General features: G+C 39.2%; 1 long non-coding RNA gene across 1 annotated transcript in view; it reads left to right on the forward strand.

The window, feature by feature from the left end:
• Positions 1-15,151: 15,151 nt before the first annotated feature.
• Positions 15,152-25,780, forward strand: part of LOC137498364 (uncharacterized) — a 911,326-nt gene continuing 900,697 nt past the window's right edge. The window contains exon 1 of the long non-coding RNA XR_011017760.1: positions 15,152-15,270. This is a non-coding gene — a long non-coding RNA (uncharacterized lncRNA). The remainder of the gene's footprint in view (positions 15,271-25,780) is intronic.

Below are 25,780 nucleotides of genomic sequence, written 5' to 3' on the forward strand. Positions count from 1 at the left end.
GATTCTACTCGCACTGGACACTAGGCCTAAATGTCCTCTAAGCCAAACATTTACTGTAGTCTACATCGCCGGATTCTTTTCGCACTGGGTAGTAGGCCTAAATGCCTATGTCTATACGCACAATTAGGCATCAGATAATTGCAGCAGGGGATTTCGTTATACTGTATGAATTGGATGTCTATGCTGTTGCTTTCTGATAATGTAATAATAATAATAATAATAATAATAATAATAATAATAATAATATTAATATTAATAATAATAATAATAATAATAATAATAATAATAATAATAATAATAATAATAATAATAATAATTGTCGTTACGTCCTACTAACTACTTTTGATGGTTTTTGGAGACACTGAGGTACCGAAATCTTGTCCCGGAGGAGTTCCCTCACGTGCAATTAAATCCGCCGACACGAGGCTGACGTTTCAGAGCACCTTCAGATACTGCCGGACTGAGCCAGGATCGAATCTGCCAAGTTGGGGTCAGAAGGCAAACGCCTCAACCGTCTGAGCTACTCAACCTGGCTTTTCGATAAGGATATAATTATATAACTACTGTACATTAGCGGGACAATATAGGTACCTCTGAGATTCACTGAATTAGTTCTATCTTGAATTGTTATCGTATCGGAAATTGTGGCTGTGAATCTCATGTCGGAATCACTACGAAAATCGCATGATTTGGGGATGAAAGAGTAAAAAGGGGTTATGGGCAGATATATTCACCGAACGTTCAGGCTCAACTGAACGCATAAATGGAAGTTGAAAATGCCGAAGAACATACTTTGATCCATTTCAATTCTGAAAATCCTAATTCTAGGTGAAGAATGTTCGAAGTGTATGTGTATTGAAGACCCTTCTAATCTTAGGCTTACCGAGCTCGATAGCTGCAGTTGCATTAGTGCGGCCAGTATCCAGTATTCGGGAGATAGCCGGTTCGAACCCCACTGTCGTCAGCCCTGAAAATGGTTTTCCGTGGTTTCCCATTTTCACACCAGGCAAATGCTGGGGCTGGGGCTGTACCTTAATTAAGGCCACGGCCGCTTCCTTCCCACTCCTAGCCCTTTCCTGTCCCATCGTCGCCGTAAGACCTATCTGTGTCGGTGCGACGTAAAACAACTAGAAAAAAAATCTTAGGCTTAGAACTACAACCAAATACAAGAATAACCTTCACTTTTGTGCCTGGATGGCTCTCTTAAAATGAAAGTATTTTCTTAGGATATTCCTATTAACCTTCCCAGTGCTCAAAGAATAGATTTGAGAGCACAAATCAGAGAAGAAAACTTTCGCCGGTAGAGGGATGTGAACACGGACCTTCGAGCTGACAGAATTCCCCCCCCCCCCCTGTGGCTGGGGACGGTAGAATAACACCCACGTTATCCCCTGTCTGTCGTAAGGGGCCCCAGGGGCCCTGAACTTTGGAGCGTGGTTGGCGACCACCACGGGGCCCTTATCTGAGTCCTGGCATTGCTTCCACTTACTTGTGCCCGGCTCCTCACTTTCATCTATCATATCCGACCTCTCTTGGTCAACTCTTGTTATTTTCCGACCCCGAGGGTATTAGGGAGTCTTTCATTTTCACGCCCTTCATGGCCCGTCTTCCTTTGGCCGATGCCTTCATTTTTCGAAGTGTAAGAACCCTTCCATCTTTCTCTTTGGTTAGTGATATATAGAGGATGGTTGTCTAGTTGTACTTCCTCTTAAAACAATAATCGCCACCACCACCACCACCACCTTATGGAATCGCGCCATCGCAAGTACGCTACGGTGACACCGGCTGAAACCCACAGTGTGCTTGTGTTTGGTGCTGATCTCTCAAGCCGGACATAAGCCATGTGCAAATTTAGCAACACCACGTCGCAAAGCCCATTTGAATTCGCTCGCGAAGCGATCTGATTGGCTAACTTCAGCAGCTGATAAAATGACAACGTCGCGAGATATCGACGTATATTTTTCAAATTACCTATCAGTATGACCAACGCTCTTATGCTCATACACCCGGTTCTCGTTCTTTCCTACCACTCTGTATATTTCTCTACATTTCCTCCTCTTCTTGTTCTCAATTCTTTTTCCCCTCGGACTCAGCAAGGGATCCCACTTCTACCGCCTCAAGGACAGTGTACTGGAGCGTGAGACATTGGGTCGGGGATACAACTGGGGAGGATGACCAGTACTTCGCCCAGGTGGCCTCACGTGCTATGCTGGACAGGGGCCTTGGTGGGGGATGGAAAGATTGGAAGGGATAGACAAGGAAGAGGGAAGGAAGCGGCCGTACCGTTAAGTTAGGTACCATCCTGGCATTTGCCTGGAGGAGAAGTGGGAAACCACGGAAAACCACTTCCCGCCTTTACTCGGCTGACCTCCCGAGGAAGAGAGGATGCGTTCCAGCCCTCGTACTTTTCAAATTTCGTGGCAGAGCCGGGAATCGAACCCGGATTTCTGGGCGCGGCAGCTAATCACACTAACCACTATACCACGGAGGCGGCCCATTTCCTCCTCTAATGTTTTAAATTTGAATATTGGTATTTCATTTCATGACTTGCTTTTCGTATATTTTCCAAATATACTGGCAATTTTATTGGAAATTTGGAGAGGGTGGGGTCATTTTGTAAATTATCTGGTGCTGTAAAAATGTTAAATATGACCCTGTGTTAAGTGCAACGCCATAAGGGCCGACAGCAAGTAGGTTATCTTGCACACTAAGAATTAATCAAGTAAAGATTTTAAGAAATCTGCTTATGCTATGTGTGGAGGCTTTTTATGGAATGAGTGAGGAAAATAATTTCGATCGTTTACTGAACTGCTATCATGATTTAATACGTTTACGTATATCAAAGGAGGAGAATTAAAGAGACGACTGATATATAGAAAAGGAATGTTTTGAGAATGTCTGTCATGAAAGTGAAAATGACTTTAATGCTCCAAAGGAATATTCTCAGAGTTTCTATCATGAAAGTACTTGAAATGTCTCATTCCTGTTTCATTTCCAGACACTTGTAACCAGAGTAAATAAGACAGCAAAGGAAAGCAAGTTTGGTTAATTAAAAGTCTTAGAAGATTTATTCATTACACTCCAAGTCTGCCTTAAGGTTTGTCTAAAAAATTAATGACACTACATGTGCACAATATTCTAAACGTTAAAGAGCCATTGCCCACCGATGAATAAAAAGGATAATTAATTGATAAATGCAGAATTGAAAGGAGGCAATTACACATTATCACGGTCACGTAGAGAAACATTTCGTAGCACACATTGAAATGTAGCAATTTTATTAGATATCCACCTTTATGTTCATCCACTTAAAACAGCAATCAGACATTCAGATAAGTGGAAATGTAGTAAGAAACTTGAAGACTTAACGATAATTCCAGGCTGCGTAGAAATACTGACGATGACTTGATTTGAATGGCAAGCTGTGCAGAAAACCTGCAATCTAACATCATCAAGCTAATATTCTGGAACTCGAAGATACTTTCATTGAATGTGACATGAGCGTAAGCATTTCCAAAGCTATAGGGTCTAGTGATTTCGCATGGAAAAAGGAAAACAAGAAGACTGAATGTCGGGTAGGGAATACGAAACTGGAACAGTTGGAAAATATCAAGTACATTCTTAGGACGTGTATTTTCTCAGGATGGTACGTAGTAATGTAAGTGAAATCGAAAAAAGGTGTCGCAAAGTGAGTTTCGAGATGTGATCAACGATGTTCTTGAAGCGAGCTCTCAGACACAATTTTTCTTATATCGTTTTTTTTTTCAAACGAGAGAGGAAGTGAGACCAAGGTGACGATGATTACACAGACTATAATATTATAAAGATACTCTTTCCGAGTTAGTGGTAATATGCAGCATTGTGTAGGATCTCAGTTAATTCAAAGAGGTTTGCGGACTGTATGTCTTGTAGTTTCTAAGTTTCTTAGTACAGAGCACATTTATCAAGTAGATATCTCTCCCTGGGTTTCAATGTAGTTTCTTACTATTAATAATGGCTTAAGGCCTCCGGAGAGGCCTGTTGCAGGTATTTGTTTGAGCACACGGTCTACAGGTGACCTGCGTGTCTGTGAGGATGGGGCCCAACCTAAGATGACTACCTAATTCTAATACTGAAGACATCACAAACACCCAGCCCCCCAGCCAGATGAATTCTTCGATTAAGGCTAAAATCCCCGATCCAACCAGGAATCGAACTGTGGACCCCTTGGCCAATGTAGGCGTGGATCTGGACGGTTGTTTAATAAGAGTCGAATACACACGTATATATTATCTTCGTTATATACTATTATGCCTTTAACACTCCATCTGCAAACTTCTCCAGAAATTTTAGAGATGGGTGCGAAACAGGGCTGATAGCTATGAAATCTAACAAGTATGAAGAATGGTCAATGAAATGCGGACATTTGGTATAATTCAGAAAAGGAAGGTGCAATTATTAGGCACCGGTAAATCTTCTTTTCTGCTCCCATTATGAATGCCTAGATAAAAGTAATTAAGAATGAGTGACTTCATTGAAGCACAGAGCTTCGTCAAAACATAGCATCAGTGACCAGTGTCCCTTTCCGAACCAGAGAACCAAATAATCAAGCGGACTAAACTGAGCTTTACCATCGGTAGGTTGGCCAGTTAAGTCCCATTCCACCAATAGCCAACAAGCCGGGCTGAGTGGCTCAGACGGTTGAGGCGCTGGTCTTCAGCCCCTACTTGGCAGGAAAGCCTGATGACGACTTGATTTGAATGGCAAGCTGTGCAGAAAACCTGCAATCTAACATCATCAAGTCCGGTGGTATTTGAAGGTGCTCAAATACGTTATCCCCGTGTCGGTAGATTTACTGGCACGTAAAAGAACTCCTGTGGGACTAAAGTCCGGCACCTCGGCGTCTCCGAAAAGCGCAAAAGTAGTTAGTGGGACGTAAAGCAAATAACATTATTATCAATAGCCAACAGCATACGGTCTTCTCATCCAAATAATATAAACGTCCAATGTTGCTGAACGTCTCACTGGATGCAGTGTTTCAACCTATAAACGGATTAATAATAATAATAATAATAATAATAATAATAATAATAATAATAATAATAATAATAATACCGATCAACTGATAGCTCGGTTTGAGTCATGTAGCTATCAGCTAGGATTTCGTAGATAGTAGATTCAAACCCCACAGTTCGGCAGCCCTGAAGATTGTTTTTCGTAGTTTCCTATTTTCACACCAATTTGAACCTTAATTAAGGCCACACTGGCTTCCTTCGCACTCCTGTCCCCGTCCTCTCCCATTGCCACCGTAAGACCAATCTTTGTCGGTGCGACGTAAAGCGTATACATAATAATAATAATAATAATAATAATAATAATAATAATAATAATAATAATAATAATAATAATAATAATAATAATAATAATAATAATAATAAATCATTGTACCTCGAAATACCGCTATGTGATAATATCGAGGAGATAAATACTGACCCGCAGCACATGTATCACAGAGCGAAAATTAGTTGAGGTAGTTCATGCGAGACTGAACCTTAAATGACAGAACCTTTCTGGTCAGAGCTCTAAGGTGAAATATTACCATACAACGGATTTTCTAGGCGCAAAGACGATATGTATGAATGTATGTATGTCTTGCACCCATAAGGCGCCTTTCCTGCTGTGTGCTCGCATCCGGGAGATAGTAGGTTCGAACCCCAATATCGGTTTCCCATTTTCACACCAGGCAAATGCTAGCGCTTTACCTTAATATTAAGGCCACGGCCGTTTCCTTCCCATTCCTAGGCCTTTCCTGTCCCGTTGTCGTCATAAGACCTATCTGTGTCGGTGCGACGTACACCAAATAGCAACTCTTGCTCCGTTTCCCTACGGGGTCGAGGGTCCGGTGAGACGAAGCATCGTAGCGAGTTTTTACGACCGGATGCCCCTACCTGATGTCAACCTCATCAGAGGAGTTAATGGGGTGAAATGAATGACGTGATATATGATAATAGGAAGAGAGAGTGTGAGACCCTGTGCCGGCATATAGCCTGCACCTAACGAATAGTACAAAGGGGTCTGCTCAAGGCTTTACAGTACGTCCCTATCCCACGGTCGAAACACCATCAACAGCGTCATATGCCCTCACTCTGAGCACTGCGGAGTGATTTGGAATTTAATCCAGGCTTTTGGCATGCAATAAGTATAATGATTAGAAGTTGTACACCACCATCTCCCCTACACTGAAGGCCAACATTCTGATGACTAACGGGACTCGAATCAGCTAACCACGGTGTCAGACTATGTAGAGTACACTCATGGCCAATAGGTGGGCTAAATCCTACACCTAATTGAATCCCTCCCTATCAAGTTATAAGCTTACCTTTCAGCAGATAACCCATGTAGGTATTGTAAACTATGAACAACAAAGTCGAAAAATTACAGCCTCCTTTAACTCCTGCGAGAACCGTGAACCAGGAACTCATCCTACCATCAATTCTCACTGTAGCTCAATTATAGACATAAATGTCTTTGATTACTTGTAATAATCTACCCTTAATCCCATAATACCTCAGTACGGCATATGCTTTCTCTAGATGTAGAAAACATGGACATAACTGTCTATTCCTATCGTAGCGTTTTTCATCTCCTTGGCGCATACTGAATATGTGGTCCGGATAGCCTCTCTGCGGTATGAAACCACGTTGGTTTTCATCCAGCATACTCTCAACCATTGATCGCACCCTCCCTTCCAAAATCCCAGTGAATACCTTGCCTGGTATACTGATCAATGACATACCGCGATAGTTTCTGCAGCCTTTTCCGTTCCCTTGCTAATGGATAGCTGCAATTACTGCTTTCGTCCAATCAGAATATGCCTTTCTAATAGGAGTCTATGCCATGCAAATCATGTTACTCTATAAAGCCACTTCATCCCTGTCTTCCTACAATATTTTAGGTTGTATTTTCTTCTATTCCTGCAGTTTTATGGCAATTTCCGACTCGTTGGCTGAATGATCAGCGTAAGTAACTGGCCTTCGATTCAGAGGGTTCCTGGTTCGATTCCCGGCAGGGTCGGGGATTTCAACCTTCATTGGTTAATTCCAATGGCCCGGGGACTGGGTGTTTGTGCTGTCCCCAACATCCCTGAAACTCACACACCACACATAACGCAATCCTCCACCACAATAACACGCAGTTACCTACACATGGCAGATGCCGCCCACACTCATCGGAGGGTCTGCCTTGGAAGGGCTGCACTCGGCTAGAAATAGCCACACGAAATTATTATCATGGCAATGTAGTTCATTTACACCTCCTCGAGGTTAATGTCATTGCTTTCATTGTTATGCTGCCCGTGAAATCTGTCATTCACGACATGAAGAGAAGTAATTAATTTTACGTTGGAAAGGTTTTCAAAATACTCCTTACACCTGTCCATTGGGATCTATTATGAGTAATAAAATTAGGTGGTCTACAGTGTACTAAGTCTTCTGGTATGGGTCAGAGCAATTTTGACACTTTCGTTGATTTTCAATCTTATCCTTGGCTTTGACAATATGAAAGGGACTGAGTCATGAGCGATGCCAGTAATGCCATTCCTTATGCGGCTAGTCCCTGCTATGAATGGTGTGAAAATTTTGCTCATAGGGTCGGTTGGTGCATGGATTTCAGTGGGTTTGGCAGACTGATATGCAATAGCAACTTCTAGCTCAGTGAGGAAAGCAACAGGAAACTACCTCACTCCTCATTTCCCCAGTATGCCTCTTCAGCAATGCTTAGGCCATCTATGATAGCTAATGGTGGAGCTGTTGAGGATCCAACCAGCCATCGAGCTGAGAACCGAACATACATATAGAATATGCATACACACATAGGCTACATCTATGTCACATAAAATGCGCCACCGATAGGCCTACGCCTCAATCCCCCTCCCCCAACCCCCTGTCTCATCCCGCCCACCCACTCGCTCTCTCTCTCCTGTCTTCACGCTCAGCCCGGAGCTACCATGGTCGGCAGCCCTGAAGATTGTTTTCCGTGGTTTCCTATTTTCACACCAGGCAAATATGCTGGGGCTGTACCTTAATTAAGGTCACGGCCGCTTCCTTCCCATTCCCATTCCATTTCTAGGCCTTACCCATCCCACCGTCGCCATAAGACCTATAGCCTATGTGTCGGTGCGCCGTAAAGCAAGTGGTAAAACAAAAATTGATTTGAACAATATTAAATCATATAAATCAGCAGATGGATTCCCATGGAGCAGCAGTTCATTAGGACCTTAGCCTGCTGTGACGAGCCAGACGGCCGTCAAATTCTGGAGTACCCTACACGTCGTCAGCGTAACATCCTCAGACCTCAAGATCTTAGTATGAAGATAAAGTTGGAATTCATTCATAAGAGGGATTGGAATAAATTCTCAAGGGAAATGTCCGATAAATTTCCAAGGTCTTTGATTTAAGAAAATGCTTTGTAAACAATTTATAGCGAATCTGCCACCTGGGCGACAGCCCTAAAGGCAGATTATTGATTGATTGATTGATTGATTGACTGACTGACTGACTGATTGATTGATTGATTGATTGATTGATTGATTGATTGATTGATTGATTGATTGATTGATTGATTGATTGATTGATTGATTGATTGATTGATTGATTGATTGATTGATTGATTGATTGATTGATTGATTGATTGATTGATTGACGGGCCTGCCATCTATTTTATCGCACAACTCGTCAGTTAGTCTCACGAGCTGCTCCAGCCTTCAATCCAAGGTTATGGTCCCTAGACTGGCCGGGATCAAATCCGGAGCCCCCGGGTACGAGACCGACACGTTACCTATATACCACGGGGCTGGCACCAAGAGACGTATGATCACTAACATTTTGAACAAAGGAAAAAGGAAGTTCCATATACGGTATGCAATATTAAAATTGAGAAATACGTTCCCCTTGCATTATTCCGGATTTAAAATTTACAGTAAAATATATCTAAAAAGTATATTAATAAATAGCGGTGGAGGGATTCCAAGTTAGATTTTCCAGAAGCTTTTGACAGCAAGGTCAGAAAGAAGCGTTAAACTGTTTATGGCCGGTACAGTTAAATTTAGGAGTATAAAGTCGGTAACTTCGGAATATTTAACCAAAAGAAGGGAATTCCGTCAATCGCTTTGTTTTAGACTGAACAAAGAGTTCACACAACAGGTTTACCTAACCCTAAATACAGGTAAAAGAGCCAAAAAGGAATGGCTGCGTGAACCGTTAGGTTCTAGCTGCCTACTAAAGGATTCTCTGAATACTTGACCTCGGGAGAACTGATGTATAAAAGGTTCTTCGCCCCCTTCCGTAAATGACCTTGTAAACATAGAACGTCCCTCTTAAACAGCAGTGTTCTGTTTTTTTATGACAAAGAAGACGTTTTTTTCTCTATAACTGCGGAAAATATCCGCAAGCAACCCTAACGTAGGTAGGCAATAACTCATTACTCAGGCAATCTTGACTGACATGAATAGGGAAGGTGGTCGGAATAAGGTGTTACAAAAGTCCGTCTGACCCGCTTGTGGGCAGCATGAAAGACTTTTCCAAATATTTCAAAATTATTGTAAATTATTTCACGAGTTGATTGGTTAAGTCTCCTTCACGGCAGAGCTGAGAAGCTCCATTGTTGGTAGATCGTCCTTTTCCGTGATCTAGATATAGGCTAATATCCATCCAGCGGTTTGGACTCGATCTCTGTCTGTGTCCCGAGTTTAATAACAATGTTGTTGGATGTGCGCCCCTCAAATTGCTTTTACAATTTTCGAGATGCCAATGTGTCGGAATTTTGTCCTTCAGGATTTTTCTTACATGCCGGTAAGATCTACCAATACCATCCTGGCGTATTTGAGCACCTTCAAATACCACTGTACTGAGCTAGGATCGAACATGTCAACATTCGCTCAGAATGCCAGCGCTTATTTTGGGTTCGATTCCTGTTTCTGTCCACAATGCATTATTGGCTTAAGGCATTGGAATGGAATCAGCCTGAGAAAAGTATATTTAGTCCAGGTGGCCATCGTATTAGGAAATTTCTTTCTCTTTGAATTTGAAGAAATGCTGGTACTCTATTAGTAGCTTTGAATCAAAGATATTGGTGGCATTAGTTCAAAAACAGAAGAAATCGAGATTATACTACGAACTTCTACACTAACAACTCCTGAAATCGCGTGTTCTCGTGCAAGGTGTGTGAAGAATTAAATAGTAACATCAAGTTGGATAAACCAGTCTTTCCCTCTCGAAGTACAAATGTTTTATTTTATTTTATGGATTCATGGGGAATAGCTGCTATTGGAATGTTCAAATGAAACTGTAAAGTCGGGCTGAATGGTTCAGATGGTCGAGGCGATGGCCTTTTGACCCCAACTTGATAGGTTCGATCTTGGCTCAGACCGGTGATTTTTGAAAGTGCTCAAATACGTCAGCCTCGTGTCGGTAAATTTACTGACAAGTGAAACAACTCCTGAGAGACTAAATTCCGGCAACTCGGCGTCTCCGAAAAACGTTAAAGTAGTTGTGAGACGTAAAGTAAATAGCATTATTATTATGGAGCTGTACAAGATGCTGCGAAAAGAATAATACTGGGTATGATTTCACGAAAAGAAATGGCCAACATCATTGTTCAAGGCACAATGAAGAACTATAAGTATCTTCAAGTAGTAGATAGGCCTACATGTCGAATTAACCAACTGACAACATGTTTTAGCCTATCAAAGATGTAACGTGCTTTCTTCCATAAAATTTGGCGAATGTGTTGGACTGAACCAAGAACACACTAGATGGGAATATGTGGAGAATGAATAGGTCTTTTAAGAATAATTAGCAACTATACTTGCGGTTTTAAGAGACGCCTGAATAATGAGTGAAGATAAGAAGGATACAACAAAATGCCAGTTAATAGAAAGATTGATCAATTCATGGGATCAAGAAGATGACCTGAAAACACATTCTATTCAAGGAATGTCATTTAAAATGTTATAAAGGCAAAAGTTGGAAGTACAAGATACAGAGGGAAATTTGGTAGTTGTAGCCTAAAAGAAGTTTAGTTGACTATAGTCTTGCCTGTCAGTTGTACTGTAAAGTGTGGAAAATATTTTCTATGCCTTAGTATAACTCATTCATTCGCATGTTATTTTGGATATTGAAGGCCTATCAACCTTGAACAATGCTTATGCCCAAAATTCATTTAACACTTCAAATAAGCCTGCAATTCCAATTTTCTGCTTATGGGCATGATGTGTATCTTGTAATAAATTTAGCTTGTAGGCCTACTCTACTTTAAACGTGTATGTTCAAAAATAAACAGCATATCCATAGGCTCTTTGCCTGAGTGTTCAAAAGTGTTCCCAGTAAAAGAGAAAAAATAACGTTATCTCCGTATTTGTTGTTCCGACATGCTGTTTTAATTTCGATGAATAGTTAGTTTTTAAAAGCTGTAATCAGCAGAGGAGTTGGTATCAATGCAAACACTTGTTCGGTTGGTAGGTGGAGTGGATCACGGCAAGGGCAACAAGCCATTTAGATAACCATCTCTCTGTTCAGTCACGAGCTGTACACTATGGTACGCTACGCCTAACAAACTGACTGCTTTGCATATCTACACAATGAGTTGATGGAGAGCTGCGGATAGGCATCTGAATAGCAAGTGAACATACTGTGACCCACTAAGTTCCTTCACAGAGCTGCCTAATATCTGCAGGGTGGTTAACATCACTTGAAAAAGCAACTACATACATAGCTCTGAACACAAATAAAACAATAATAATTATTATATCAAGAGGAAGAAGAAGAACAAGAACAAGAATATACATTTTATGTCCCACTAACTAATTTTAAGGTTTATGGAGACGCGTCCCACAGGAGTTAGTTTAGGTGCCGGTAAATCTACCGAAACGAGGTTGATGTATTCCACCGAAAATCAATATCAAACTTTACAGGGACGCGCAGCTGTGAGCTTGCATTCGGGAGATAGTTGGTTCGAACCCCAGTGTCGGCAGTCTTGAAGATGGTTTTCCGTGGTTACCCATTTTAACACCAGACAAATGCTGGGGCTGTATCTTAATTAAGGCCACAGCCGCTTCTTTAGCACCCCCTGGCCCTTTCCGATCCCATTGTCGTCATAAGACCAATTTGTATCACTTTACAGCGCTCAAATTGCAGGTTTCCTAGAATGAACGCAGTCTCTCTTCTGCTTCTCTTAAAACCATAAAACACCGAATATATCTATCGCCTTCTACGTCTTCATGTACATTAAACAGGAGCGAGAAATTCACAATTAATAGACTAATTATGTTCTATGAAAGAGCAGTATTTAAAACCGTATCGCTTACCTATTGGTGATAGGCCTATCTGGAAGATGGCGACCAAGCAGGATTCCTCAGTTTTGTCCTGTTTAATGCATTTATACCTACGTTCTGTCTCTTTTGTGCATTATTTACTTAGTCTCCAAGTCTTCCAAAAGTTTTGAAGGCTTAGGCCATTTCACTTCTGTGTGGTCATCCCTTACTTTAGATAATCTTAGTCGAAAATCATCCCCACAACCACGGGCTGATTAAAAAATAAGTTAAGCACCTTAATATTACACCAGAAAGAGCGCTATCCGGGGAATATTAATATTACCAAAATGTAAGGGAAGTCCCTTCCAAGAAATAGCAGTAAATGAAATCGTAAAAATGGTCATGGACTGAGTGAATCGAGCGACGATGGGCCAGGATAAAAAATTATGATACAATCAGAAATGCAAGGGAAGTCAAGTGAAATGTATGTTTTTATTTTCATTCCTCTGAACACAAAATCCATCCACACAACTTAGCAGTATGCCATGATCAAGAAAGAATATTAAATCTACTAGGGCCGAGCTATTTTTAATATATTCGTACAATAAAAAAATCCAGAACTATCGTGTTTATGGAGCAAAAACTGTGGAATAACTAACGTGTGTGTGAGCGTTTGTGTCCCATAAATCATGACGTTTTGAATAAAAGTGATCGTAGGCTTGAGATGGTATACCATTTACAATATTTTCAATTGAACTAAGAAACAACTGAAGAGTATGTGAAGAATAGCTGAGAATACAACTTATGATTTCTGTATTTTTATTCTGTGGTAAATTCCAACACAAGCATGGAAAACGAGGTCGAATGCAAATGAAGACCATTTTTTTCACAAGATCCTGTAAGTGAGGAAGATATTATTATCTATAAATGTAAGTTAGTCACTTCATAAAGTTAATATTCTCGGTATAACTCAAATAATGTATGGTTTGGATGTCTTTATACACAGGAGTTACGCTTTTCTAACCTTGGTAAAGTAATGAGTCTCTACAATAAACCGGCGAATAGCTCTAAATGTCCATAAATATGTCTTAAATCATAGAAAGGGAAACAATTTTTCTGTCCTAGGCAACTCTGTCAATTAATGGCTAACGATGATGACTTTCTATGAAATTCACTACATCCCTACAGTACCTAGTTCAAACATAGTAATTGAAAATATGCATTGCAAAGTTTTGTCAAGTAAGTTGTGTGGCTGGATTTCATATTATAGTCTATAGAGGGGTGAAAATAAACAAACAAACAAACAAACAAACAAAATAAAACAAAATACAAGAACGACTTAGAGAGTAGATAAAGAAGTGAGCAACTACGTTAGGAAGTGAATAAATGCGCTGATAAATAAAAGTTAATAGTTGTATGAAAATGTAAGAGAAATTAGCCTCATAGCATCAGTAAAACATAAATATCATTGTTTTAACTAACCGAAAAAATATTACAGGCTATGTTTGTTATAAATCAATCTCTTACATTACTTGAACCACATTCTTTGATGATAACATGTGTGACCTATCACAGAGAAGAATAAAACGATTTGTAAACATAGACTAAATATACTGTAAACAATAGTTTATAATCTTACTGGAAAAGGATGAAAATACATGCTCTACTCCGAATATTAGGCTGGACATTTGAAGAAATAAAAAATAATTAAAGAGAACGAAATACCAAAATGTGGATCGTGAATTTTTTAAATGAATATTTGTCTGTCATGAATGTTATTTGAGTTATTTGGATTGTAAGCGAACCTTTTTGCTCTCAAATACAATCAAGTGTACTTTAGTGTCTTAAATTATTTAATTAAGCTTCGGAAAATTATTCTAAGCAGAAATTATGACTGGTGGTCCCTGCTTCCCATTTTGTTATATTAGCACTGCTCATTATAATCTACATTACACTACATTCTTACATTATGGTACGCACATGGCCCAAGAAAGAAATTGCACACAAAATCGCAACGCTCACAAAAGTACTATACTGTAATAAAAATGAAAGAAAACTAATAGAACAAGTTAAATTATTACAAACTCAAGTGTGATAGCTTAAAATTCATTACCATATATCGAATAGCCATTTTCTTTTCCTGAAGTGAGTGATAGGATAACAGTTGGAAAAACAATGCAATAAAAAGAACGTTTGGCCGATTAAAGGGATGTATTCTTCTCCTTTCATGATTTCAGTATTTACACATCACTTTTCTAGCATTTTTCAAAGCAATCACAGCGAATGAAATATGTTCTTGGGTGAAAATAATTTTACTCAACACTTTATTTAAGCAAAGTTTATAATACCTCTATTTCTAGGTCATTTTGGTCCGTTACGAAGACGAAAGAAAGGAGTATTATGGCTGAAGGCTTTAGTCAGCCATTTCAGAGTGTTATACTTTCTTCTTCTTTTTTTCCCTGTCTGCCCATTCTTCCTTTTCTCATACCCAGCATGCCTCACGCAGAGCGAGAGGCCAAGATGGCGTCCCTTTGGCGTTTGTCAAGCTCAGCTGGGCAGACAGAGGGGCGTGGCTTGTGGGGAAGCTAGCAAAGCATAAAAAATATAGGGGTTCGTTTCCATCTTCCTGATACATAGTAAAGCAACTTTCTTAGGAAATCAATGCATATTAAGCGTAATACGTAAGATACCAATAACGTCCAAAACTATAACGATTGCTGATAGCGTTTTCAAAGCACAAAAATACCTATTTATCGTACGAATTTTCATTGAAGTAGAGGTGGAAACATGCTGCCAGATGCTGTGAGAGGAGTGGGGGTAAAGTTCCTGCCGCCATATTGGCCTCCTCCCCTCCACGCTTACCCGCCTGCACCTAGTGACGCGCTCCAGCCAGCAGCCAGCATCTTTTGGTTATGTTTACTTCCTTTTTTGATAAAAGAGTTTTATCATTTAGGAAATTAATACAATTGCTGAAAAGTTCTTCGGTAAGTGATTTTTAATAAACCTGCTATTGTTGCTGTCTATGAACTCAGTAGTTTTGTGCTTGATAAAAACCTTGTGGCTGCATGGTTGGTGAAACAGAAGAAAGTAGTTTTTCTCTCTCTCTCTCTCTTCCCGCCATCATGGAAGTTTACAGCGATGAAACGGCGGGTGAAATCATGAATGCTTCCTTCCCCAAGAAAACACGGAAGTATCCCCAGTGAGAAAGTGAACCTCTTCATTTACAAGTATTTTATCAGCTGTAGTTCAACTTGTCTTATGGCCCAAATACATCCCTAACACCTAACCTACCGCTACAAAAAAAAAAAAAAAAAAAAAAAAAAAAAAGCACACGTAACCTTGAAATGGTCTACGGTGCCTCGTTTAGAAGCGCAATCAGATTAAATTTCCTTTCAAAGCAATTGTTGTTTCCGAATTAATGGATTGTTAGCAAGTGAAAACCGAAGGAATTGGTTATTTAAGAAAATTTGCTTTATGATAATGAAAGAAAATGATTTTTGAGGGTAAATTTTATTTTGAACACCAGCGCGTGAAAACTTAAGTGTAGGTTTTATTTGTTGAGAATACTCGATCATTCCTAATAAGTTTTATTTCAATTATTTATTATGAATGAATTTCGTTACTTACTATCGCTTTGATCACTGGTCGTTACCTGCCGGTTAACTAATTAACTTTGGAAGGTGTGAAAAATGTGGATCCATTAACAATATCTTGTTATAATATAATTCGAAATAATACTTTTGAGTAGCTCTTTGTTCAATATGAAAAAAATATTTATTTGAACAGAATATTTATTTGAATAGTGTGATAATTAGGCCATTATAGATTCATTGTAATTAAAAGAGCGAACCTGTTATTAACTTTAATTGGATAAAATTATTTATTTTACAATATTCCAATCATGGACGATGCAATAACAGGCCACATAAATCGCCGAGGCCCTACGTTTGATAACCGATTCGTTGCGCGACCAAATATAGTTTATTATCTTTTAAAACACTCATGACAATGAATTTTGATAAGGTTCTTGAGTCAACGAAGTGAGGAGGGAGGCGTTTTTCATGAAATCAAGGTCATCTGTTCATAAATTAATGTAGCGATGTTTAAGCTAAGAAATCTCGCCACTGATTACAAAAAGTGGATCCATAAACGAAACCAGCGGAGGTCACACATAAATATCACTTTAAAAAGGAAAACGCTCACTTTTGCAGGCCGTGTATGAGGTGTTATGAGCCTTTGCTTGCCCATTACAGCGGCCATGTGAGGCGAGATATGAAGACATTAGCACCGTACGCTACAGCACGTTAACACTCTAATAACTTACAGTGAAAATCATTGATTTTCTTGTTCATACATTCAACCTCGTGATGAAAGCATCATATCTTGGGGCATTCTTGACGTAATTTCAAAATAATGAACTCATTTGATGGTGTAATAATTGAGCCAGTGCTTCCAAGAAAATGAATTACGTATTACCGCGTGCATTGATGAGTCTCCCTTACAGAATTATGTATTCTTAATTTCTTAATTTGATCATTAGGAGACTAATCTCCCATTGAGATACAAGCCCTAACAAACTTTAAAAATGAACTTGCACATGCATTAATTTATACGAGTCAAGTTCATTCAGTGAATCAAAAGACTAAAACACACAAATATAAAATGTAGGCCTATGTTTATCTAAGCTCAGTACAATAATAATAATAATTAAATAATAATAATAATAATAATAATAATAATAATAATAATAATAATAATAATAATAATAATAATAATGCCATCGAGTGCTCAAGTAGTTTAGTTTGAGACATTTTCATTGAAGTAATTCCTGGCTGCGTCATTATAACCTACAAGTTTTCTGTCCTGAACAACAATCTTCGGATGAGTAAATGATCTGACGTTCAACTAGTTCAGGAAGTAAACACGTGTCCCTAGGTGCACCCCGAATGGAGATGCGTTGTGTGTTCCATTTTAACCCTCCTGCTCTTCTTAAATGTCTGGCAGTGCCGGGAATATCGAACTCAGGGCTAAGAGCACGACAGCTAATAGCTCTAACCGCTACGCTACGGAGATGAATAACTAGTAGAGCAAGTCGATGAAGAAAAGCATCTCAAAATAGACTTTCAAAATGTATGTCATACAGATGAGATGTTAAGCTCGGAACAAAAATGGTCAACTGAACAACACTGGAATTCGTAGACGAAAAAGGCGCCCGCAAGGCGGGGGGGGGGGGAGCAAGGGGGGCGCTTGCCCCCTCCTGGAATTCTAAAAAGGTTGATGTTCAATTGGTTTAATATCATAGAAGATTATTTCATATACTGAACTTACTGACAGTCATCTAGCATCTGTTATAACCGGAAATTTCTGTAAACAATTTAATGTTTCTGACGTTATATTGGTTTATATATTAAAGAAAATTGTTAATATGCACCCCCCCCCCGCCCTTGGAAAAGATCCTGCGTGCGCCCATGCACACAAGTAGTTTAATTTGAAATATATCCGTTTCGAAATACAGCCACATATGTCTCAGGTAGGCCGAATGCAACATAGCCTACGTATTGAAAACAATAAAAATGTGACTAGGAGCAATAAGAATATCTTTCTATTTTTTGTTGGTGTTTAGCCTTTCTTTCGCTTTTGGCCCCATCTTCGATATTCCTCTTATTGTTTGTCCAATGTGTTCTACTCACGCTTTTCATATAAAAACTGAATTTAGCTTCTTTCTTCTCATCTTTTGTTAACTTCGGACTTCACTCCCAAACAGAATTGCACTGTAGATAACGGTTTCTTCTTGTTTTAGGTTGTGGGAACTTATCTTAAACTTATGTTCTTTATATTTGTTTGCCCTTACATAGTACCATGGCCAGAGTTTGCCTCATTGTTCAGTGCTACTCTGAGTAAGGCATTAGCTACATATTTTGTTCGATTGGATCGCACCACATAAGCATTTTCATCATCTAAGCCGATTCATAAAGATTCATTTCACGCATTCTTCACTAACTACTTCTGGGATTCTTAAGGTATTACAAATCGATAGGTGAGTAATTTTATAATCGCCGTCCCCTGTACAGAATTCATTAAACCTAAAATAAATAATGTTAACATGCAAATTCAGTATTAATGTTGTCACGTAAACAAAGGAATATAGGTTCAGTCTGGTTGTTCAAGCGTTTTTGAATTGTGACTGGAGTAGGAGGAAAAAGTACTTTAGAAGAGTCTCCGAAAGGCTATGACCGGGTGAGTTGGCCGTGTGGTTAGGGGCGCGCAGCCGTGAGCATGCACCCGGAAGATAGCGGGTTCGAGCCCCACTGTCGGCAGCCCTGAAGAGGGTTTTCCGTGGTTTCCCATTTTCACACCAGGCAAATTCTGGGGCAGTAAACTTACCTTAATTAAGGTCACAAGCCACGGCCGCTTCCTTCTCACTCCTAGGCCTTTCCTATCCCATAAGACCTATCTGTGTCGGTGCGACGTTAAGCAAATTGTAAAAAAAAAAAAAAAAAAAATTTCAGTACGTTTACATAAAAGGACCCTTGTGGGACAAAATTTTGGCACATCTGCATCCCTGAAAACCGTAAAAGCAATTAGTGGGATGTCAAATCAATAACATTAATTAGACTAAATATTTTGTCCTTCCCCAAATTTAGAGCATGGGCCTTAGTATGAGCCTTAGTTTCTTGATGTATTGACAGTAATGTTCACATGAATTTCTTGAGTAGATGTATTCAAAATGTCCATAAATTTTGAAACCAAATCAAAAGTTGAAACAAATTTAACAGATACAATAAAAAAGATCCACGAAACCAATCTCTACCGCATTTGACGCGCTAAATAACCTGCATCGATACGTAAGAGGAGTGTGCCGTTACTGTTGATGAAAAGAACACTAATTCGAGATACTAAATATTCTTATCAGGGATAGAAATTTAGGAGGGAATTAAAATTTACGCCCGAGACTTCCCTGACCATATTACACAATGTAGGGCTATTGCATATTACAACCAGTTAAGCGTGATTTCATACTCGCGACTGGTTTCTTTAAATTTGATGGTTATATACAGTAATCTCCTTCATTCGCACCACATAGGCTACTTTCATCATCTAAGCCGATTCATTTCGCGCATTATTCACTAACTACTTCATTCATACTAGTCCACAATCTATTCCTAACATCACCAAGCGAGTTGGCTGTGCGTTTAGCATCGCGCAGCTGTGTGAAGTTGCATTCGGTTTTCCGTGGTTTCACATTTTCACACCAGACAAATGCTGGGGTTGTATTTTAATTAAGGCCACGGCCACTTCCTTCCCACTCTTAGCCCTATTGCATCGTCATCGTAAGACCTATCTATGTCGATTCGACGAAAAGTTAAAAATGTCCTAACATCCAATAAAGAATTAGAGTGTATCATTATGAAGACGCTGATGCCAGACGACATAATAAATATCCTGACTACTGGTAGGCCTATACAGGATTGTTTCACGAGACTGGGAATATCATTGGAAAGTAGTTATGGGCCATTCAAATTAAACTAGAATTTGCATAATGTGAGAGTGAGGATAGGCAAACTGATGATATATTGATCTCAATTGAAATTCTCGCTTTTTCTTTCTAACTCTTCATACACCGGTAATTCGCATAATTCTTGGATGTGTAAGTCAGAAATAAGCTGAGTCGATAATATTACAGTAATAATGATTGCAGTCTGATCGTATGATAACGTGTAAAGGAAAATTAATCTTAAGTGCATTATACTGTAGGATTGCGTAAATAAGTCATGAAAATATGCGGTACGGTAACGTTCATTTTCCTTTTCCTTTACACGTAAGCATAGGAAAATGAACACAACGAATGTTGTTCTGATGGCCTAAATATCCATAAGTTATATGGCTGGAAGGCGCGACCAGTCTGAAGGAAAATAATGGCTAGGAAGAATATTTTGAGATATGACCTTTTTCCCGAACAGCGACGAGCGGCTTATGGGTGCAATATCAATCTTCAAGAGTGCCAAATTTTTTAAGTGAAGATAGCATTCATACAAGGATGAAACATTAAAATCGAAGCGTTGAACTTTTAAGAGTACGCAGGAGATCATCCTAATGAACATGCAGATGAAATATTTCAATACAATATATTCTACAAGTAGCCAGATAGACAATGAACAACTTTTCCGGGATAATACTAGAAGAAGTTTCACATTCGAACATGTAAAACAGCATTTTCTTGCATAGTGATTAATTATCAGACGAAATTAAGGACTGGGGAGGGGGAGGGCGAGGGAAATGCCCAGATAGATAGATAGATAGATAGATAGATAGATAGATAGATAGATAGATATTCAAAGTACGCAATGATAAAACATAATTAATATGATCTGTTGAAAAGATGAAACCTTACAAGTAAGAACTAAGTACTTGCATCCGGGAGATAGTAGGTTCGAATCCCACTATCGGCAGCCCTGAAGATGGTTTCCCGTGTTTTCCCATTTTCACACCAGGCAAATGCTGGGGCTGTACCTTAATTAAGGCCACGGCCGCTTCCTTCCAACTCCTAGGCCTTTCCCATCCCATCGTCTCCATAAGACCTATCTGTGTCGGTGCGACGTAAAGCCCCTAGCAAAAAAAAAAAAAAGAACTAAGTAGGCTACAGACTTTTGCTGACTTACGTCAATCATGGTCTCTTCTCCTAAATATCTATGAAGAAACCTGTGAGCTTTATAATGTCAAGAGTTTTGTATAATTAACTAACCACTAATTTCTTCATTCACACTTAGCTATGCATTCTGTGGATGAAATGTCTTATGTAATGACATCTGTGTGTGCACTTACTTTTCCCGTTTTAAGATGGCTCTTGGTGACAGAAACGTACGGTATACAGGGACTCATTATTTCTTTGTCCCTGCTTTAACTCTTGGAAGGAACCTTTGCGACTGAATAAACAGCCAAGAATGTGAAGATTCCTGACGACAGCTCTCAAAAGCCGTACAGTCTGTTGAAACTATACAGCTCTGATATGTTTCAACGGAGTCGAGAGGTTAAAATAAGACGCTACGAATAAAATTAAGTCCCTCTCTACCTCTTCTTAAATTTACATGGGACTCATATAATGTGGTTATTGAACTGTGATTGCAACAATGAGGGTTGTAGGTTAATAACCGTGATTAACTGACGCCCACTGGGAATTCATACTGGCAGGAGATGGGAGAGGAGAATGCAAGCTGCTTAAAAATCTTTTGTTTACACTGTGTGGGCCTGTGGGCGCATAAGACATGAGCCCGCTTCAAAGTTAATTTTGCCTCTTTTTATATAATGAAGCCTGTGAATTATTAATTAACCAGGTTGTGTACTACCACTTCACCTCTCAACATTACTCCAGAGATTTCTAGTAAATTTAATCTCGTAAGCAATCTTAGTCATCCCTATTATTAATATGATGGTTTGATGATTGCATGAAGAACCGGTGAAAATATTATTGAGCAATAAATATCTAAATTAATTAAACAGGCCTACTTCTTTTGTTAAGAGTCTGTCTGGCCTAAGTGGTACAGTCGTACTCGGTTCACCCGGAAGGACATGGGTTCGACTTCCCGTCAGGAAGTTGAAACATTTAAGAGACGAAATTTCTACTTCCGGAGAGGTGCACATGACTGAGGTTCACTAAACCCAAACAAAAATGATTACCAGGTTAATTTGGGGAGGGGGGGAGGGGCAAAAGCGGCTGGGTGCAGAACTAACCACTCTAACCCAGTAGGTGCCGAGGTTACGGATAGTGGAAGCCTTTACCTTCCATCGCTCGAAGGGACTTCAAGGCCTGTAAGGAGATGACTTTGTTTTGCGTTCTTGCGTTTACTTCGTTTGTTAGATCAGGGTCACTTTAATGGATCACCTGTTATGTTCAACACCTCCATTCTATTTTGGTTAGGCCCCCATATACACCGCACGAATTACTAGTCCGGTAGATGATTCCTTAATAATAATAATAATAATAATAATAATAATAATAATAATAATAATAATAATAATAATAATAATAATAATAATAATAATAATATTTAGACTATATTATTATAATATTAATTATGATTATCATCATCATCATCATCCTTTACTGTACATTCTTCAGCCAGCTGCCTTTTCAAATGATCAAGCATTAAGTAGGGCAGGGTAAGGCCCGTCACACAACCCTAGAACGATGAAAAATTAGTGGAAACTGGAGATACCGGGGAACAGTAACGCCTCCGTTTAGTCCTGTCAAATTTTACATGTATTTACCTATATTTGAACCTGGAACGCAACAGAGAAAAACTGACGTCTAACCCTGTGAACCATGGAGATGCCCATAATAATAATAATAATAATAATAATAATAATAATAATAATAATTATTATTATTATTATTATTATTATTATTATTATTATTATTATTGAATCTATTGCTGCGCTGAGTGGTTCAGAGTGGAGAGGGCTAGCATTCTAAGCCCAAGTTGGCCCGTTTAATCCCGGCTCATTGCGGTGGTAGATGAAAGTAGGCCTACTCAAATGGTCTACGTCAGCATTGTGTCCACGGATTTACTCGCACATAAAAATACTCCTGGGAGAGAAAATTCTGGCATATCGGCGTCTCTGAATATCGTAAGACCAGTTAATGGGCCATACGATTAATAGCATTAGTACAGAATAATGATTTGCGGCCCTGGGAGCCTTCATTGCCCTGAAAAGAAATATGTTTCTATTGACTGCTAAAACAACCTATAGCATTATTATTATTATTATTATTATTATTATTATTATTATTATTATTATTATTATTATTATTATTATTATTATCGGGCGAGTTGGCCGTGCGGTTAGAGGCGCGCAGCTGTGAGCTTGCATCCGGGAGATAGTGAGTTCGAGCCCCAATGTCGGCAGCCCTGAAGATGGTTTTCCGTGGTTTCCCATGATCACACCAGGCAAATGTTGGGCTGTACCTTAATTAAGGCCAGGGCCGCTTCCTTCCCACTCCTAGCCCTTTCCTATCCCATCGTCGCCATAAAACCTACCTGTGTCGGTGCGACGTAGGCTACAACCAATAGCAAAAACATATTATTATTATTAGAACCATTATTTATCACTGCACTTCTTGTTCTTCTTATCTTCCCAAAACTTGCTCATCGTTTCACTATGGGCTTGTCTTCTCTCTCTTGTCCGAGGATTTTTGAGTTTCAAGTTCCTGGCTGTTGGATTCTTGGATGTGAACTTACGTGAATTGATTTTTTGTCTGAATGTGGTCCGTGTAGTTGGCAGTGGGTTAATATTAATTTCTGCAAGGTCTCTTTGAGTGTCTACCAACCAGAGTAATTTGGTTTGTCGGCTTCCGTTAATGATGAAAAAGCGTTGTTTGGTCAGTCGAGAGTCGTCCATTCGTGCTGTGTGTCCGTGAAATTTCATCCGTCTCTGCCGTGCAACTGACGTGAGAAGAATCGCTCAGTCATAGAATTATTATTATTATTATTATTATTATTATTATTATTATTATTATTATTATTATTATTATTATTATTATTATTATTATTAAATCCGAACTATTGGGAAGAAAATAAACCATAACAGCATGAGAGTTACGAAACATTAATCAAATCTATTTTTTTCTAAATTGACTCTTGTCTCAAGCTCAAGGATACTGTATATCATCGTGAACTGGATGGTCGTTTCATTAACTTGCGTCTTTGAGTTCCGCGCGCTTGTTCGTGAAGTGTAAACAACATGGGTTGTAAATCTCAAAGTTTAAAGATTGATGTGGTTTTAAGGACAATGCATGTCTTTTGCTTAATCATAAGAATATGACACGTAATGAAGCTTTTATCAAAGAATCTATGCACATAACAATTGCTGTTGAGTTTGCTCAGATGTTATTCACATAGCGGAAAATGACAACAGAAAATAGCAGTAGTTTCTTCGGCGTCGATCATTGTTTCAAACAATGTTTGAAAAGTGTTTCTACGATGTCTGGTAAGTAATTGAGGTAGGCCTACTTATTTTAGATTTTAACATGCACGAGTATTTGAGAAATCTTCGTAGGATGTTTACACCAGGCTTTGAGGCCCCAGGTTCGGTTCCCCATAGTAAAAGGATTTTAATTCTGAATTGAGAGATGGAACGCGGCCCACTCAGAGTTCTACTGAGGAGCTGTCCCTTACAAGAGTCGCAGCATACCCGGTTGCGGAAACCAAACAATACGACTGTGGATGTCGTTACGCTGACCATGTGACACTATAGTATTTGCAGGCCATCTGGATGGATAGTATTATTATGCCATTCCAAGGACCTGTATGTTTCATATGTGCGAAGGATAAACATGTAGGATGTTAAGAGATTTTTGAAATTGAAATTCGGTTACATAGACTATAGTCTAATACAATCCACATTATCCCAAGTAAGGCTACACATTTTGACGAATTCTACCTCTGCTGGCAACACTGAGCAATAAGAGGTCTGTTGTAATCAAAAGATACAAATGTCAAGGTAGCCTACAATTAATTATTTTCTTAAAAAAATGTCTCAAGTCTCGATCGACCACATATCCAGTCCCAGTCTGTATTAATTTCCAATGATGGTGTGGAACTTTTTTTTATAATATTGCTAAGTACAATGTTGCATTGTTGATAAAGAAGGCTATATGATGAAATCTTATTAATCATAACATCACAAACTTATATGGTAGTGTCTGGACTCAAAACGGCAACAGACGCAGCTCACAGGTCACAGCATCAAGTGAATGTATTATTCATTCGTTTGTTAGCACTGCGTCAGTTCAAAATCTCGTTGGCTGAACGGTCAGCATACTGGCCTTCAGTTCACAGGGTCCCGGGTTCGATTCCCCGCTGAGTCGGGGATTTTAACCTTAATTGGTTAATTCCAATGGCACGGGGGTTGGGTGTATGTGTTGTCTTCATCATCATTCCATCCTCATCACGACGCGCAGGTCGCATACGTGGGTCAAATAGAAAGACTTGCATCTGGCGAGCCGAACCCTTCGTGGGATGTCCCGGCAATAAAAGCATTACAACATTTCATTTCATTTCAGTTCAAAATATTCCCTACAGTATGCCATTCATATGTCTTCCTATTAATAAACTGGATGCTCCAACAATTCTGCTTTCCATTTCATAGATCTTAGTGCACTGCAGAAGAAATGTCTGCCTGAGTGTAAATTAACAACTGGGTTAAACTGGGTTAAATCCAAACAAAGTTCCGACCTCAGGTAATTCGGAAAAGAGCCGAAAGGAAGAAGATAGCAAGTAGAATCCTTCAAAATTGCATGTTACTAATTTATTTCTAAATCACACAAATTTGTAGGTTTTTCGTCATTAATAAACATTCGATTCATTTAATCGAAATATCTGATGGTACAGGATTGGCTTCTCAACAGTGCAAGAGTAGGAATATATTTAAACTCATTTTCATCAACAGATCTGGAGACCCCAACAAACTTTTGATGCATTATGGCACCCAGTGTTT

The sequence above is a fragment of the Anabrus simplex genome, chromosome 1 (genome assembly GCF_040414725.1).
Source record: "Anabrus simplex isolate iqAnaSimp1 chromosome 1, ASM4041472v1, whole genome shotgun sequence".
In the NCBI taxonomy this organism is placed as follows: domain Eukaryota; kingdom Metazoa; phylum Arthropoda; class Insecta; order Orthoptera; family Tettigoniidae; genus Anabrus; species Anabrus simplex.